This window comes from Malurus melanocephalus, unplaced genomic scaffold, assembly GCF_030028575.1.
Source record: "Malurus melanocephalus ecotype Western Australia unplaced genomic scaffold, MMel_1.1 scaffold_17, whole genome shotgun sequence".
Classification (NCBI taxonomy): domain Eukaryota; kingdom Metazoa; phylum Chordata; class Aves; order Passeriformes; family Maluridae; genus Malurus; species Malurus melanocephalus.
In genome coordinates, this window is record NW_026623249.1 from 666548 (window position 1) to 680702 (window position 14155).

General features: G+C 42.6%; 1 long non-coding RNA gene across 2 annotated transcripts; it reads left to right on the forward strand.

Moving 5' to 3' along the window:
* Nucleotides 1-5269: 5269 nt before the first annotated feature.
* LOC130585911 (uncharacterized) lies at nucleotides 5270-8810 on the forward strand. 2 transcript variants are annotated; one of them, XR_008966643.1, is made up of 3 exons: nucleotides 5270-5390; nucleotides 7818-7965; nucleotides 8429-8810. It is a non-coding gene; the product is annotated as an uncharacterized LOC130585911 (long non-coding RNA). The 2 variants fall into 2 exon arrangements; XR_008966644.1 differs by lacking the exon at nucleotides 5270-5390 and adding an exon at nucleotides 6722-6941.
* Nucleotides 8811-14155: the final 5345 nt, after the last annotated feature.

Here is a 14155-nt window from a genome sequence, read left to right on the forward strand (position 1 = left end):
GAACATTGCAAATTTTAACAGCCCCATAATAGATACCTTGCATGTTCCTCAGTCGTGTCTGCTGGTTTGGGCTGGGATAGACTTAATTTTCTTCACAGTAGCTGGTATAGGGCTGGGAACAGCATTGATAATGTAGGGATTGTTGATCAGTGATCACACGGCATCAAGGCCTTTTCTGCTTCTCACCCCACCCCACCAGAGAGAGAGCTGAGGGTGCACAAAGGGATGGGAGAGAACACAGCTGGGGCAACTGACCCCAGCAGAACACAGGGATTTTCCATACCATATGGCATCATGCTCAGTATATCAATCTGGGGGAAGAAGGAGGAAGCAGGGGACATTCAGGATGATGATGATGTTCATCTTCCAAGTCACTGTAACACGTGATAGAACCCTTCCTCCTGCAGATGGCTTTAACACCTGCCTGCCCACGGGGAGCAGTGAATGAATTCCTTTTTTTTGCTTTGTTCATGTGCGTGATTTTTGCTTTCCTGACTAAACTGTCTTTATGACAACTCATGAATTTCTCAAGCTATTCCTTTATGATTGTCTCCCCGATCTGACCAGGAGTGAGCAAGCAAGTGGCTGAGTGGGGCTCAGTTGCCGGCTGGGGTTAAACCATAACATCATCATTAAACAAATAATACATCTGAAAACATATGTTTTTGTTCACTCACCTATGAACTCAGAGCAAACAGCCAGCAGCAGGGAAAGCAGAGCAGTCCCAGGAGCGCCAGCCTGACTGACTTAGCTAATGAAGTGTGCATAAACAGCAAACATCCATCATCATAAATTATCCTCAAACTCCCCTTTCACATGCAGTCATCTCCTCACTTCTAATGCTTCTTAGACAACSTGTGACATCCATTGCCTGAATCCTGCAAATGACTAGACTGAGTAGGAAATGTGCTCTGTAAAGACACTGTTCATTATAGCTATTTTACCTACTGCCAGATGGATTGATTTGAAATCGTTTATTGCTTACTCACCCTTTGGTGTATTTGAATTACAAGAGTCAACAAATAGTCAGGAATCAAGTGCTTCAGGCCAGCAAAGATTATGAAACTGCCTTTTCTGCCTCTGTARGCTGTTGCAGGGGAGCTGAAAATTTTACACAGGGGTACTTTTATCTGAACAGAGCTTGGCTTTCTTAAACAAGCAGCACATTGCAAATAAAACCTGYACTTCAAGACTATTAGTAGGAAAAATATTAAAAGATTGTAGCTTATTCATTTACTATGATGCTGTTATTTTGATATATTTTAAATAACAGATAGAGAGAACTAGATAGATAGACCTTAGTAAAAGAAACTCAACGGGGACATGAGGAAGTTGATACTAGAAAGATAATTTTTTTCCAGAAAATACGATGGTAGTAAATATGTATTCATTCAGTATCACTGTTTTAACATCATCCTGTTCAGATGAGAACAAACTTATTACTGCAATGGCATTAGTACCAGTATCCAGTAGTTATCAGTAAAACAAATATAGACCAAGAAAACCAGATAAGCATGTATTTTGAAACACATGAGTAGGCTTAAGGAGTAAAAACGGAAATAAGGAATAAACATACCAGTCAGGTAAAACAGAGCAGAGCAGAATTAATGCAAATACATTATCCCAAGGACAAAGAAAAAAGCTCAGCCAGAACTTAGGCTCCCCTCCAATGTTCTCATGGAATGATGGCAGGTAGCTACTCTGCAACTTACAAGATTAGCTGTATGTAGCCAATGTTAGTAACTTCACTGAACTCAGCATGCTGAGCATTTGTAGCAATTTCAGTAACCACCATTCTGATTCAAGCCTGTAGATTTTCKAAAAGATTCAAAACTATGTTTGCATTTGACTTTACCTGCTCCATAGATATAGTTATTTCTCCCAGCTGCTGTGAAAATAAGCCCAGCCTTTTTCAGAGCTGGCTAACGCATATACAGAGCTGGTGTATCCAGAAAATATTTTCCACCTCTTAACTGTATTTGAGAATGCCTGCCCTCTGGAAGGCTCCCTGGGCTGTAGATCATTTATCAGACTGGGTGTTGCCTTCACTTTAACATTCTGGCTGAGCTTACAGAATTTTATTTAAATGACCAGATATTAGTCCTGACTCTGGGAAGAATTAAATACTATCCTTAATCACTTTCCTAAAGTGTTTAAAATTTACTGTGTGTTGAAATGCTTTCTTGCACTTAYTTCATACAGGGCTAGATTGCTCTACAATAACTTTCTGTCTTTCTTAGTGTTGGTTTCCACTGCGTCTGTAGAAGAAATGCAATTTAGATGTGTCATTCACTGTATTTCTACCCAATCCACTTGCAATATCTTCTCTACCTTCTGAAAGGTATTTTGAGCAGCTCATTACAAATTATCATACAGGGCAGAGCTCTCAACAGTCCCACAATAAATCCGCACCAAACTATAAATATGACATAACAGGAGGCATTGAAAACACCACAGTTCACTTCAAAATCATAATATGACCAACTTGTGAAAGCAGCAAAGACATGGAAACATGGCAATTCAGAATGAATGGAGAAATACTGCTCTGCCTTTCCCAGTTTGTACTTTCTGGTGGGTGTTCACACATGAGATGCTTATTGCCTAGCTCAACTGCTGGGAAGTTGTTTACCTCTACCTTCCCTATAGGCAGGCTCCTTTCATGACAAATGAAGTAAATTTACTTAAAAATAATAGAGAAATATCCCCTCCACACAATACTCATCCCCCACCTAATAGATGGAGCTGATTCCCTTCTTACATAAAAAAAAAAGACTATTTTAAATACCAGGAGTAATAAGAGTATAAGGCATACATTTGGAAAAAAAAAAGTAGAGCCTTTTCCAGAGCCATTTGGAAAACAAGACAGACCCTTTAATTACCTGCAGAAATATAGCTGTCAGGCATTTACTGACAGTTTTTCAAAAAGATCTTTAACACACAGCATGGAGAAAATGTAATCTCGGCACCTAGTGTCAGATCAAACAATTTGTCTGCCATCAATTAGAATGAAAGAATATGTGAAATCTGAGGGTAACATCTGGTATTTCAACACAAAAATGGAATCTCTCAAACTTAAAAAGGCTTTTGTCAAGATTATCGCCTTTTAAAGCTCAACAGTGTGAACTGTGACCAGAACGAAGGCTGCGAGCACTAGAACACTCAAAAGTGTGACACTGAAAAGATGACTTTTATTTAGCTGGCATTTCCTTATCTGTTAACGTGGTGTGCTGTGAGCATTGTATGGGCTCTGCAGAGCAAAATGGAACACCATGGATGGCTGCATTGAATTACCCRAGTACTGTAATGTTTATTGCTCCATAAAACCCATCATATGGAAATCAATTCCCATCACAGAGGTTGTTGCTATGTATTTTGGCTGTTATATTGTAAATTGAATTGTGGAAGCTTCAATTCAATATATAATGTGTCTTAACAGAGGACTTTTTAAGTTTTGTTTTTAGCAGTTACTCTACACAACTATGACTTCTTGTTTTGAACAAAWGTAAAATGCAAATCATCTGTGGCAGTGTGTATTAAACTGATTCAGCTCTTGTAGTCTGGCAGGAGAAGAGCAGAGAAAGGCCATGTGCCTATTGCAGTGGCATTCAGTCAAGCCCTAGAAGGCCATGACTTTCTGTTTAGAAAAAGCAGGTGGGACCTTGGACAGCATGAAGAACTYATAATGATGAGGCAACCTTTTGCCTCATGGTTTGGTTTATTATTTTCAAAAGGTCAGCTGTTTAATGTGGATAAATACAAGCACTGTTGCACRAGAACTGGAGCTAGAGAAACACTCATGACCATATGCACCCAGCAAAATAACTCCAGCTTTTTCCTCCTGTGAACTGATCACATGCCCTGTTTCCTCTGCACACCCTGAATTCCCCTCCTGCTTCCAGTGCTTGCTGCCTCCCACCCTACTGGGTCTTACCCCGTGCCAGCTGACCACCTAACCTAGCTGGGACACCTAACCTCACAGGGAAAGTCACTGAAAGAAGAATCTAATGAGAGACCTGGCTTCAATTTTGCTTTATTTTAATTCTGATTTCCCATTTTTCTGTATGATTTTAAACTGATGGTGATCAAGGTGACATAGCATCACTGATAATCAGGGAATGCAGTCCCAGCATTGCTCCTGAGTCCGTAGAAATGGAGAAAACTGAGAACAACAGGAAACTAAGAGCAGAGTAGGAGTTTCCATCTTTCCTTAACAATCCCCTGACTATWCTGACCTCAATAAAAAACACTTGTATATGAGTCATCAATCATTTTTAAGTCTGTATTAGCTTTTGAGCAGGTTATCATGAGCTGAAGCTCRTGATGAACAATTGCTGCTCCATGGCCTATTCTTCCCCATAGAAGTCACCAGTCTTATTGCACCTCTAAGAGAATAGACTTCCTGGTGCACAGGTTCCCCTGAGTGGAATGCAAGCAATTATTCTTGTCATCACTGCCTCTAAAGGTCAGGCAGCTTTTTCTCAGGAGGTTTTCACAACAGATATGAGGCTAAGATCAGTACAGAAGTACACAGAGAGCCAAACATCTCAGGAGATTGGATGGTTCAGAACTGGGTGGTGAAAGTGCCAATAAAACAGATCAGCTTAATTTTTTTTTTTTTTTTTAATTTGGAAAAAAAACCCCCAGGATTCCTATCATTCGTATAAATTAGAGAGAATTTGTTCTTTGATTGTCAGAAACTGAGGAAGATGTGTAGGATGAACATGGATGAACATGTAGCATCATCTGGAATGTTTAGATGCCCATGAACCTCGGGAGTAATAGAATAGTTGGTTGAGGATTCTTTTTCACTGTCCTTGATTTTGAAGGCACTGGGGGAATTCTAGGAGACTGAAAGAATATTTACACTGTGCTAGTATAGAAGTGTTGAAGCGACTTGAGTAAGATAAATATCCCCTAGCAGTGACAGGGAGTGTAGAAAAAAACAAGCTGGTAGAGACAACAGAGAATGACAGTGCTCCAAGAAGGAACAACAGGCACAGAATATCAATTGCTGTGRTTTTTCTGAGACTTGCCACAGAAATCTTATTTCATCATTTCAGGTTACAGGTTTGTACAGGCACCTGTGGAGATGTAACACACCTAGGTGATTGCAAGGGGGTTAATTTTGTTCTGTGTAAAACCTAATGAAAATTTAGCAATATACCATGTCAGAAAAACCCTTGTTAAGTGGTTTAGAAACAACAGTTCCCATGAGTATATTTTTATTTAGCTCTTCCCTCTCTATTTCAGGTATATGTTCCAGGTTGTCCTCCCTCTTGGTGCTTGCTAACATGTAATTCAGGAGCTCTTAACTGGAGGGAGATGTCTGAGAGTGGAGCTGGATCTGCAACCAGCAGGACATGGGTGCCATGGGATTGTCAGGGTACAAGGTGAGTCYGGAGCACAGGGTGAGCAGTACTCAGCACTGGAACTGGAGGAGCTCAGGGCTGATGCCAGAGGCCAGACCACAGCCAAGCTTCTTGGATGGACATGTTCATCCACTGACTTCAGAGCAATCTGAGCTCCCTGTGCAATCCTGCAGCAAATGTCTAGTACATCCTTGATTACTGCTGGAGGCTTGAGGGGAATAAATTAATCAGGRAGAGGGGTGATTTTTACACTTTGTTACAGGATGTGTATGGTAGGTAGCCCTCATTYTGAAAAGACTGATGAAAAATTAGAGAGGGCAGAGAACCACCAAAAAATGACAAGGGCAAAGTGTTTTTCATGGAGAGATGGAGGGTTCCATCTGTTTAGCTTGTCAACAAGAAAAGTGAGAAGCGACTTGCTTACAGTGTGTAAGTGCTTTCCCAGGCAGAAAATACTGGGCAGTCACCACTTCTCACAGCTTGCAGAGGAAGACAACAACAGCATCCAGTGCCTGAAAGTTGGAGCCAGCCAAATTTGATTAGAAATTAGGCCCAGCTTTGTCAAAATGCCTGCTTTGTAAACACATGAGCGAGGAGAGACCGTTGCACATAGCAAGACAGGGTGTTTTGTGAGACATAGGCTTAAGCCAAATCTAAGACATTTCACTCAGCTTTGAGTAATRTAAATGCAAGTTAGTAATTTCTAATAGGAGGAATTAAATTGTCAAACACCAACTTTGAAAAAAAACAAACTCAAATCAAGCTCTTAGGTCCACTCTGCTCAATTTGTGGACATCTGTCAGACTAGAAGAACAAGGGGAGACATTTCCAGTCTCTTTTCCTAACCAAAGAATCACACATAGGGGAAAGGAAAATGGCCAAGAATGATATGATAGCAGGACAATGGAAATCTTATATCTCTTGCTCCTTCAAACTTGTAARTAATCATAGAGCCTTCCTGTTAGGATGTCTGGTAGAAGAAAATGAGAGACCGTCTTTAATTATGTTGGTCATTGTACTAAGCACTCAGCTCTGTTGGTGATGAGCATAGCATTAATACCTGGAAGGGCAGCCCTGCAGGATTAGATGGAAGGGGAGAGCTACTGGTGTGAGAAGGGAGAGCAGAGCCTGATGCAGGAAGTCAGGGGTGGCACTAAACCACTCAGCTGTGGCTGAGGGGAGATGGACAGGAGGCAGCATGAAGAGCTGCAGTGGCAGCCCCTGGAATGAGGAAACACAGGATAGAAGGTGGCCAATAGCTTGCAGGAAATTGAAGGGAAGCAGGAAAAACGTGCAGATGCATCTCTGAGTAATAACACAAGCTCATTGACAGTTCAAGAGAAGCAGAACTATTGCCTGCAGAGAGCTTCCCCCTGCTTTTCTCTCAGCTACAAAATCTGTTTACATTACTGGCCTCCAACTGCCTSCTACTGACATCGCTGTAAAGGCAGTGTGTCCTGCTGTGAAGAAGCCAAGCTGAAGGRAAAAGTTTGCTCCTGGATCTCACCAGCTATTGCTACAGTGCTCTCAACACCGTGGGGCTTCCCAGCAAAGGTTGAACAATCCAGCACAGTGAGTGAAAAGCTTTTCAGGGCTCTTAGAAGCTTCAGTAAAATGCAGAGACAAAATGCTTATGCAACCCATGGGCTTGGGCTTCCTTGAGCTACTGCATGGCTTCTGGGGATTAAAATAAGAGAAGTGGGAATTTCAGGCAATGCTGGAGGCGAGAATAGGTCCCCTGKAGTCTTAAGATATACAAAAGCAAAAAAAATACCAAAAGACAATTACAGGCTCAAGCAAACTCAAATGACAAGCACGASTATTCCCTGTATAACATGCCTGTATAACTCAACATGTGTTTATTAACCCTATTTAGGAAGTTACTGTCTTTCCTAGAAGAGTTTAATCAATAATTCTTATTTCAATGTTATTTTAACTGAGGCAGAGGAGAAGAACAGAAAGGAGAAMAAGACAGTCCTACAAATCCCCTCACAGCTCCTTGTTAACACTGACAAATTATCTAGATACCTGCTGATGTCTTCTCTGAAAGCCCTGTATGAAATACGACACACAACTGCTAATCTACAGCAGCTTTCAAAGGCTTGATTCTAGGCAATTTATAGTGGATGATAGAAATTGTTTGTTTRCTTAATATCTTTCTGTAACAAGATGGTATTCTGTTAATTGCAGAGCATGAAGGTAATTATACTGTGGAACCGTGGTTGTGACATGAGGGTGCTCATTTTGCTCAATGTAAGTCAGACAAACGCGTGGTCAATCACAGCTTGTGTTTCYCTGAGTACCAACAACAATTACAAGCCTGATTAATAGGAGCCACAAGTACTGAGAAGAGCCCACTTGGGCTTTAGAAAAAACAAAGTTTACTAAATGTTGCCAGACAAGTGTCACAGCACAGATTAATTGCTGCGCACTGCTTTTCTTTTGCAGGTACATCACTGCCTTCACAGGCCAGGTTTGGAGCGCCCAGTCAGTGCTTGGCCACGATGGACATGTTCATGTTTTTGAWGTTTGCTCTTTGAAAACCAGCTTGTGCTTTTCTTCAGCTGCCAGAAGCAAGCCTACAGCCATAACACGAGTGAGTATGTGGCAGGGCTACTGCCAGCCCCCTGTAGCTCTAAGGTGGTTGTTACAGGTATGGGTCAAACAGCAGTTACTTGCTGTCCTTTCTTTTGTGAGCTGCAGTGGTGAGTGGCAAGCAGCATTGAGGATTGTGCTTCAGAGAAGCTTTCCAGCTCTGGGAGGAGACTGTTATTGCACAGAGTTGATAGATGGTCTAACAATTGTTCGGACCCAAGTGAGGGGCTGGCACTTTGCCAGGAGGACAGATTTGTTGGGGGTGAAGGGTAAACACCACCAAGTACCCACTTCCCAACTCTATGTGCTTTGTAGGGGAGTGGTTGCTGTGGATTTGTGTGAGCCACAGCAGGGACAGTGCATGCAGATCCAGCTCCAACGGGTAATACAATTCCCCAGTCAATCGGCAAAGCTGGATGTTAGATTCGGGATTAATCTCTGTGCCTGTGTTTTGTTTGTTGCAGATGTAAACAAACACAGGGTGCTGCAGAAGAGCAGAGCAGAGCCTCGGTGCTGAGCAGGGGCTGGTGCCGCTGTCTCCTGAGCAGCCCCTTCCCAGGGTACAAACCACTGCCTGCAGCCAGCGCCAGGTCCCCAACGCGGGGCTGCCAGGGGCACACCCACCCACCCACCTATGACTGACTGCAAGGCTTGCAACCCACTTTCAAGAGTGCAAAAAAAAACCCCAAACCATGCTCAATTTAATTCTTCATTCAGCTCTGATAATTGGTTACAGCAAATAAAAGTTGGGTGCTGAATTAAATTTTGCCCTCTCAAGTTCTGTACTGTAAAATGTGTCAAAAGAAATGTTACGATTTACTGCACAGTTTGAAGTGATTCTGCCTGGAAACACTGGCTTCTGTTGCTGCTTTTCAAATCCTAAACTTCAATGGCTAATTCAAGTTTTAAAAACCCAAAGACTAACAGATGTGTAAGGAATTTTTTTGAAGAAAAAAATCCATCAGAAATTATTTGAAGTCTGTCATGTGAAGTCTGGCAGAAGTTGATAAAACACAAATTAACTTTTGCTGTCCGCATTTACAACAACACTCCAGGACAGAGAGACCCAAACTGAAAAACCTTATTTATAAAAATGAAACCAGATTCCACTGGAGGGGAATGCAAACCAAATAGCAGGAGTTAAAGGAAAGCCAAGTAAATTTCAGTGGTCAATAGCCACACCACAACTTCCAGGTGCTGGGCAGAGCACTTGGTATCACCAGCATCTTGCCCTGTCCAAGAAACAGAAAAAAGGTAGTGCAAATCCCTTGTTGGCCTTTGTTTCTATTTTCAGAGTAGGTCTTCTGCTTAACATTCACATTATTAATGGGCTCTCTGGGGCACAGACATCCAGAAATTAAGCTTTGCTATACCCAGAAGGCCAAGAGCATTGCCAAGAGTCGGCACCCGATTTGGACTCGTGGTGAGGAGGCTCAGTTTGAGGTTCAGAGGTGATGTCCCCTGTGAGAGGCAGAGAGGCTCTGTCTCAGGGCAGCTTTGTGCTGAGTGGATAAAGCCACTTTTAGGCTGGGATAGAAAGATGTCAAGGTCAGACTGAAGATGTTCCAGGTCAAGTTAAGATGTGCCAAATAACAAAAAACGTCTCTCTTGTGCTGACAATCACCTTGCTGCTGTATTGCAGGCCAGTGAGGTGTACCCCAGGCTCATGCACTTAGCTTTTTTCTTTGGAAAGTAAAGTAGCTCCACGAATTCCCCAACAGCCAGGGTAAATACTATTTTTTTTTCCCCACAGCTGCCTCAAATTAAAACAAGCTATGGTTTTCTAGCTTTCTCTGGCCACTGCCAGACACAAGGAAAGCACCACACATATTGCTGAATTTGGTTTTGCCTCACTGGATTTTTATGGATGATTACCCTCAAAAAAGAAACTGTTAATAGGCCTGTGTCTGAATGCTCAACCATGTGAAACTTCATCTGTTACATTCAGGCTGTGTTTTGATTGATTGTTATTCCATTAACTRAAAATCCTTTGGGCTATGAAAGATATAAAACAGTCCTACAACCACTTGCCCTAAAACTAATATTTAAATATCACAGGGAAAAACTGAGTAGTCCATTAGAGTAATGGGAAAGGAATTACATCACAGATATTAAGTCTATGAGAAGGAAATAGATATGAATTCTAGCAGTATAAACCAGTGTAAAACAAAAGTCTTTTGAGCTGTGATTTAAGTGATGCTAGCAATACCACAGATTATTTAAATAGATTTTGTAACTCTGGTGTTTTTACACAGATTAAATTACCCTAGGAAAATAATGTAGTTTGGGGATAACTTACATACATAAAATGACATGCTCCAAAAATTTCAGTTTCCTGCATATCCTTCTTAATKGGAACAAATTCCAAAATAATTTTGATTTTAGAAGCAATTTGTGAAGATTTCCAGTGACCATTGCTCCTGCTCTCAATTCCAGCCAAAAATTGGCCAGTAACTTTTATTTTCACTCATGCACACTGTAAGAGATGGTACGAAAGTCCCTCATCTGTCTCACGACCTTTGAGATGGACAGAGACTGAACACCCAAAAACCCCAAGGGGGGAAGRGGGACTTTTGCTCAAAGAAGTCTGGGCCAGATGGAGGTGGGATGTCTGCCAAGTGCCGGTGCCCAGGCTGCTGAGAACAAGGTGTGAGCTACGCACATCTGCACTGTTCTTGCTGCAACAGCAGAGAACTGCATAACTCCTACAGTGTACCTGACAACACAATGGACATTCTTTCCCCGCTTCTGGGCCGGTTTCTCCCGCTTCAGAACCTCTTGGCTAACTGCCATACRCTTTCRAAAATACTAGAAAGAGRCTCTCGGAGAAGACCCCTAYGAGTACTCCCCACGGACATAGACAAATCTATGGGATCCAGACCTCAAGGATTTCAACTGTGCCGTTGGTAGCTATAACTCCACTCTTTCTCTCACCTTCCCTCTTTTTTCCGCTTCTCACCCTCTTCTATCGCATAAATCTGTTGTTGGCAYTCAATAAAAGTGYTTTGATTTTTGAATAAATCCTTGTCCCTGTTCTTTTGCACTCTGAGATTCGGTTAACAAACCATCACGCCTTCTGCTTGTATTGAGCAGATCWTGACACACAAAACAAAAACTCTTACTTGCAACATCAAAATCAATCTCTTCTGCCTTATCTTATTTATAATGCAAAATAAACCAATTTACATGAAGTGTTTAATGATTTTAATTAACATGCAAGAAACTTTGATTTGAATATCAGTTTTTACCTTGCATTACACATCTTTATGATCTGATTTGAAGAAAGTTTAGCATTGTTTGTTGGAAACTTTGTAATGCAAATTTCCACCTAAATATAGTCTTAATGATAAATGTGGCATATTTTTTCCTACCTATGTACCTATGCACATTYGTGTATACAGATCTTGCTTGAAATACATGTATCCATGTTCCAATTTTTTTTAAACTCTGTTGATATTTAATACCAAAGAAAGCATAAATCAGAACTTTAAARTAAATTGCATAGAGGAAATGTATAAATCAAAGTCTTACAGTACATTTTCAAAAAAACAAACCCTCTCATAGGTGATTATTACATACATATAATTTGAAAACAATGCTCTTTTTCTTCAAAATCTTGGTTCAATTCTGCCCTATGTTTGTTGCACGTGAACAAAGCTAAGAACACCTGTAAAATTCATCAGCATGGGAAGTAACATTGTATGTGTTCAAGTGATTCAAAAACATAAGGAAATAACCAGACCTGGTTTTGTCTCCTCAGCAAAGGGAGGTGTCTTAGTGTGAAAGACAGGTGTTGGCTGATGAAGGCAGGGACCCCCCYTYCCYYCSRAWTWWTWWWRSTTTGAAAATCACGGGTTTTCAGGCAAGAATATAGGTAAAAGGGAATAACAGTTTTTAATAATATGTTTAACAAGGTGAAACAAGTAACAATAACAATAGCAACAACCAGCCCAGTCCCAAACCCARTGACAGCCTCAYACAGAGATACACCCTCCCCTTTGGTGCAGTTACGGTCCCAGTCGGCAGGGGCGCTGTTGGCTCCCGGCCGGGCAGGGCGGGTGMGATGATYCCCCGGTGGCTGCAGGGGGCGCTGTRGCGCRGGTCCCRGCTGGTTCAGAWCTCCTGCGTSGCCAATGRTKGACAYAAACMGGCAGAGGTGGATGGAGAAAAGTTTCTCTGCAAACTCACAGYGGAAACGCCGATCTCGGTGCTCCTCTGGACAGCARGAAACCCAGGACGGCAAAGAGACRAGCAGAAATCCCGCAGCTGCGAGACGGGATGGAGCAGAGCTCACCCCTGAAGCTGGAAATCGCAGGGGTCCCCGGCAAGGCACAGGGGAGAAGATCACCGTGCAGCAAAMMRGRAMCCMAWKRRSMRRRRWTGCTGGGCTCCACGGAAAAAAAAGGGCAGGCCACCTTTCCCCCTGAGCAGCTAGCGGGTAGMCMTCCTTCTCTCAGCGAAGCAGCGAAGRAAGTGAAGTTACCCCCCCACCACACAAATACACACACCCCCTYCCAGGGCTTAGCAAGACAGTTTAGGTGRGGCATAGGTACAATGCATTGTCTTCACTAATYACACACCCATTAAAAGGATGACCTGGGCAATTAGTGTATCCRAGCAACAAATGGGAAAGAAAAAATTCCCAAAKAAAGGGAACAAAAGGGGAAAAATCTTAACTCACAACAGGAGGTTTCTGGAGAGTCTAAGGCCTTCTGCAGTCTTTGCATGGTCCTGCTCCTGCTGGGAATGGTGCACACAGCAAAGCAACTCCCCTTCCTGGGCTCCATGCTGGAAGTAAGTCACCATCAGTGATAGCAAAAGGGCCTTTCTCWGCTTTGGAACCAGAAGGAGGTGTTCAAAGCTCAGCAGGTCTCCAGGACAAAATACCTGCTGGGCCCTTTCCCACTGACWTGGTTTGCTCTGATACCTTCCACTGAGATAGGCTTACTCTTGGTGCAATCCAGCATTTACTGTACGATTTGCATGAAGAACCTGGAGTACCATTTCAAGGCTGCCACTTTTGTCCACACCTTGAAGTACCCGCTTTTGTATACCCTTTATAAGCAAGACGTGAAGGCAGAGCCTTGAGATTTGCAGGATTTTTAACCTCTTAGCAAAGCAAGGATCTGTTCCCTCTCCCCCTCAGCTGCCATCAGAGGAATAGGCCCACAGAATTAGTAAATCAAAGGTTTCACTCTGAATGCATCACAGCTGTGGATAATAAATACCTCAGCTTTCTGAGCTGATGACTTCCAGCTTTATSCAAAATAATTGCCCCTGTAATCAAGACTGCTTCCCAACACCAACTTTTGGAGGAAACATTCCAAAACCTGAAGCCTGAGGTTATATGACATAGAAATGTGAGTTGGTGAATATCTGAATGTTCTCAGTGTGCTGCCAAGGAGCCAGCTGGGCACAGCATGCAGGAGTCAGTAGTACAGCACAGGCTGGGCAGGAAGGCACAAGGCCTCATGGCCTCTCAGTTTCCTTAAATACTCTAGGATGTCCCTGCCTGTCAAAGATGTCTCCTCTTGTTGTAGCTAGAATGATTATGAGCTGGTCTCCTGAAGCTCCTTTCATTGTGGTTTTCCATCCTGGTGTGTCCTGGGCCGTTTCAGCTAAGGCAGAGAGGTGCAGCCATGGGCAGCAGCCAGGCAGGATGCAGTCCCCATGGAGGGAAGGGCTCCGTGCCAATGCACGGGGTTGAGCCGAGAATGCTGGGAGCAGTGAAAGCCTGCTACAGCAGCTACAGAAAAGGGCTGCTCTGCACCCCAGGGATGTGGAAAGCTACTGGTACAGACACAATTTTAAAACRAAAGTGGGTTTCAGCACTCTGCTGCTCCTGGAAGAGGTACCTGTCTTCTTAATGAACCTGTTCCACTAACAAAAATTTGTTTCTTTTAAAAYTCACATTTAGTGCAACAGGAATATTTCTATCAGTGCTTCAGTTGCACTTGGTTGATGACACCATCTGCTGCAACACTTGGCCAGCTTGGCATTTAAAATGTCATTTAGACCAGAAAGCAAAGAAGCCTGAATACTGAGGCAGATGTCATGGGCAAAGGTGAACTTCCGTAACTGAATGAGGTTGCTGATAAAAAGACTGAATTGCAAAAACATTTGCAGAAAGCCCTGTGGAAGACCACTGATTTTTCTGCACATGCTTTATTTCCCTGTGCAATCTACCTTGG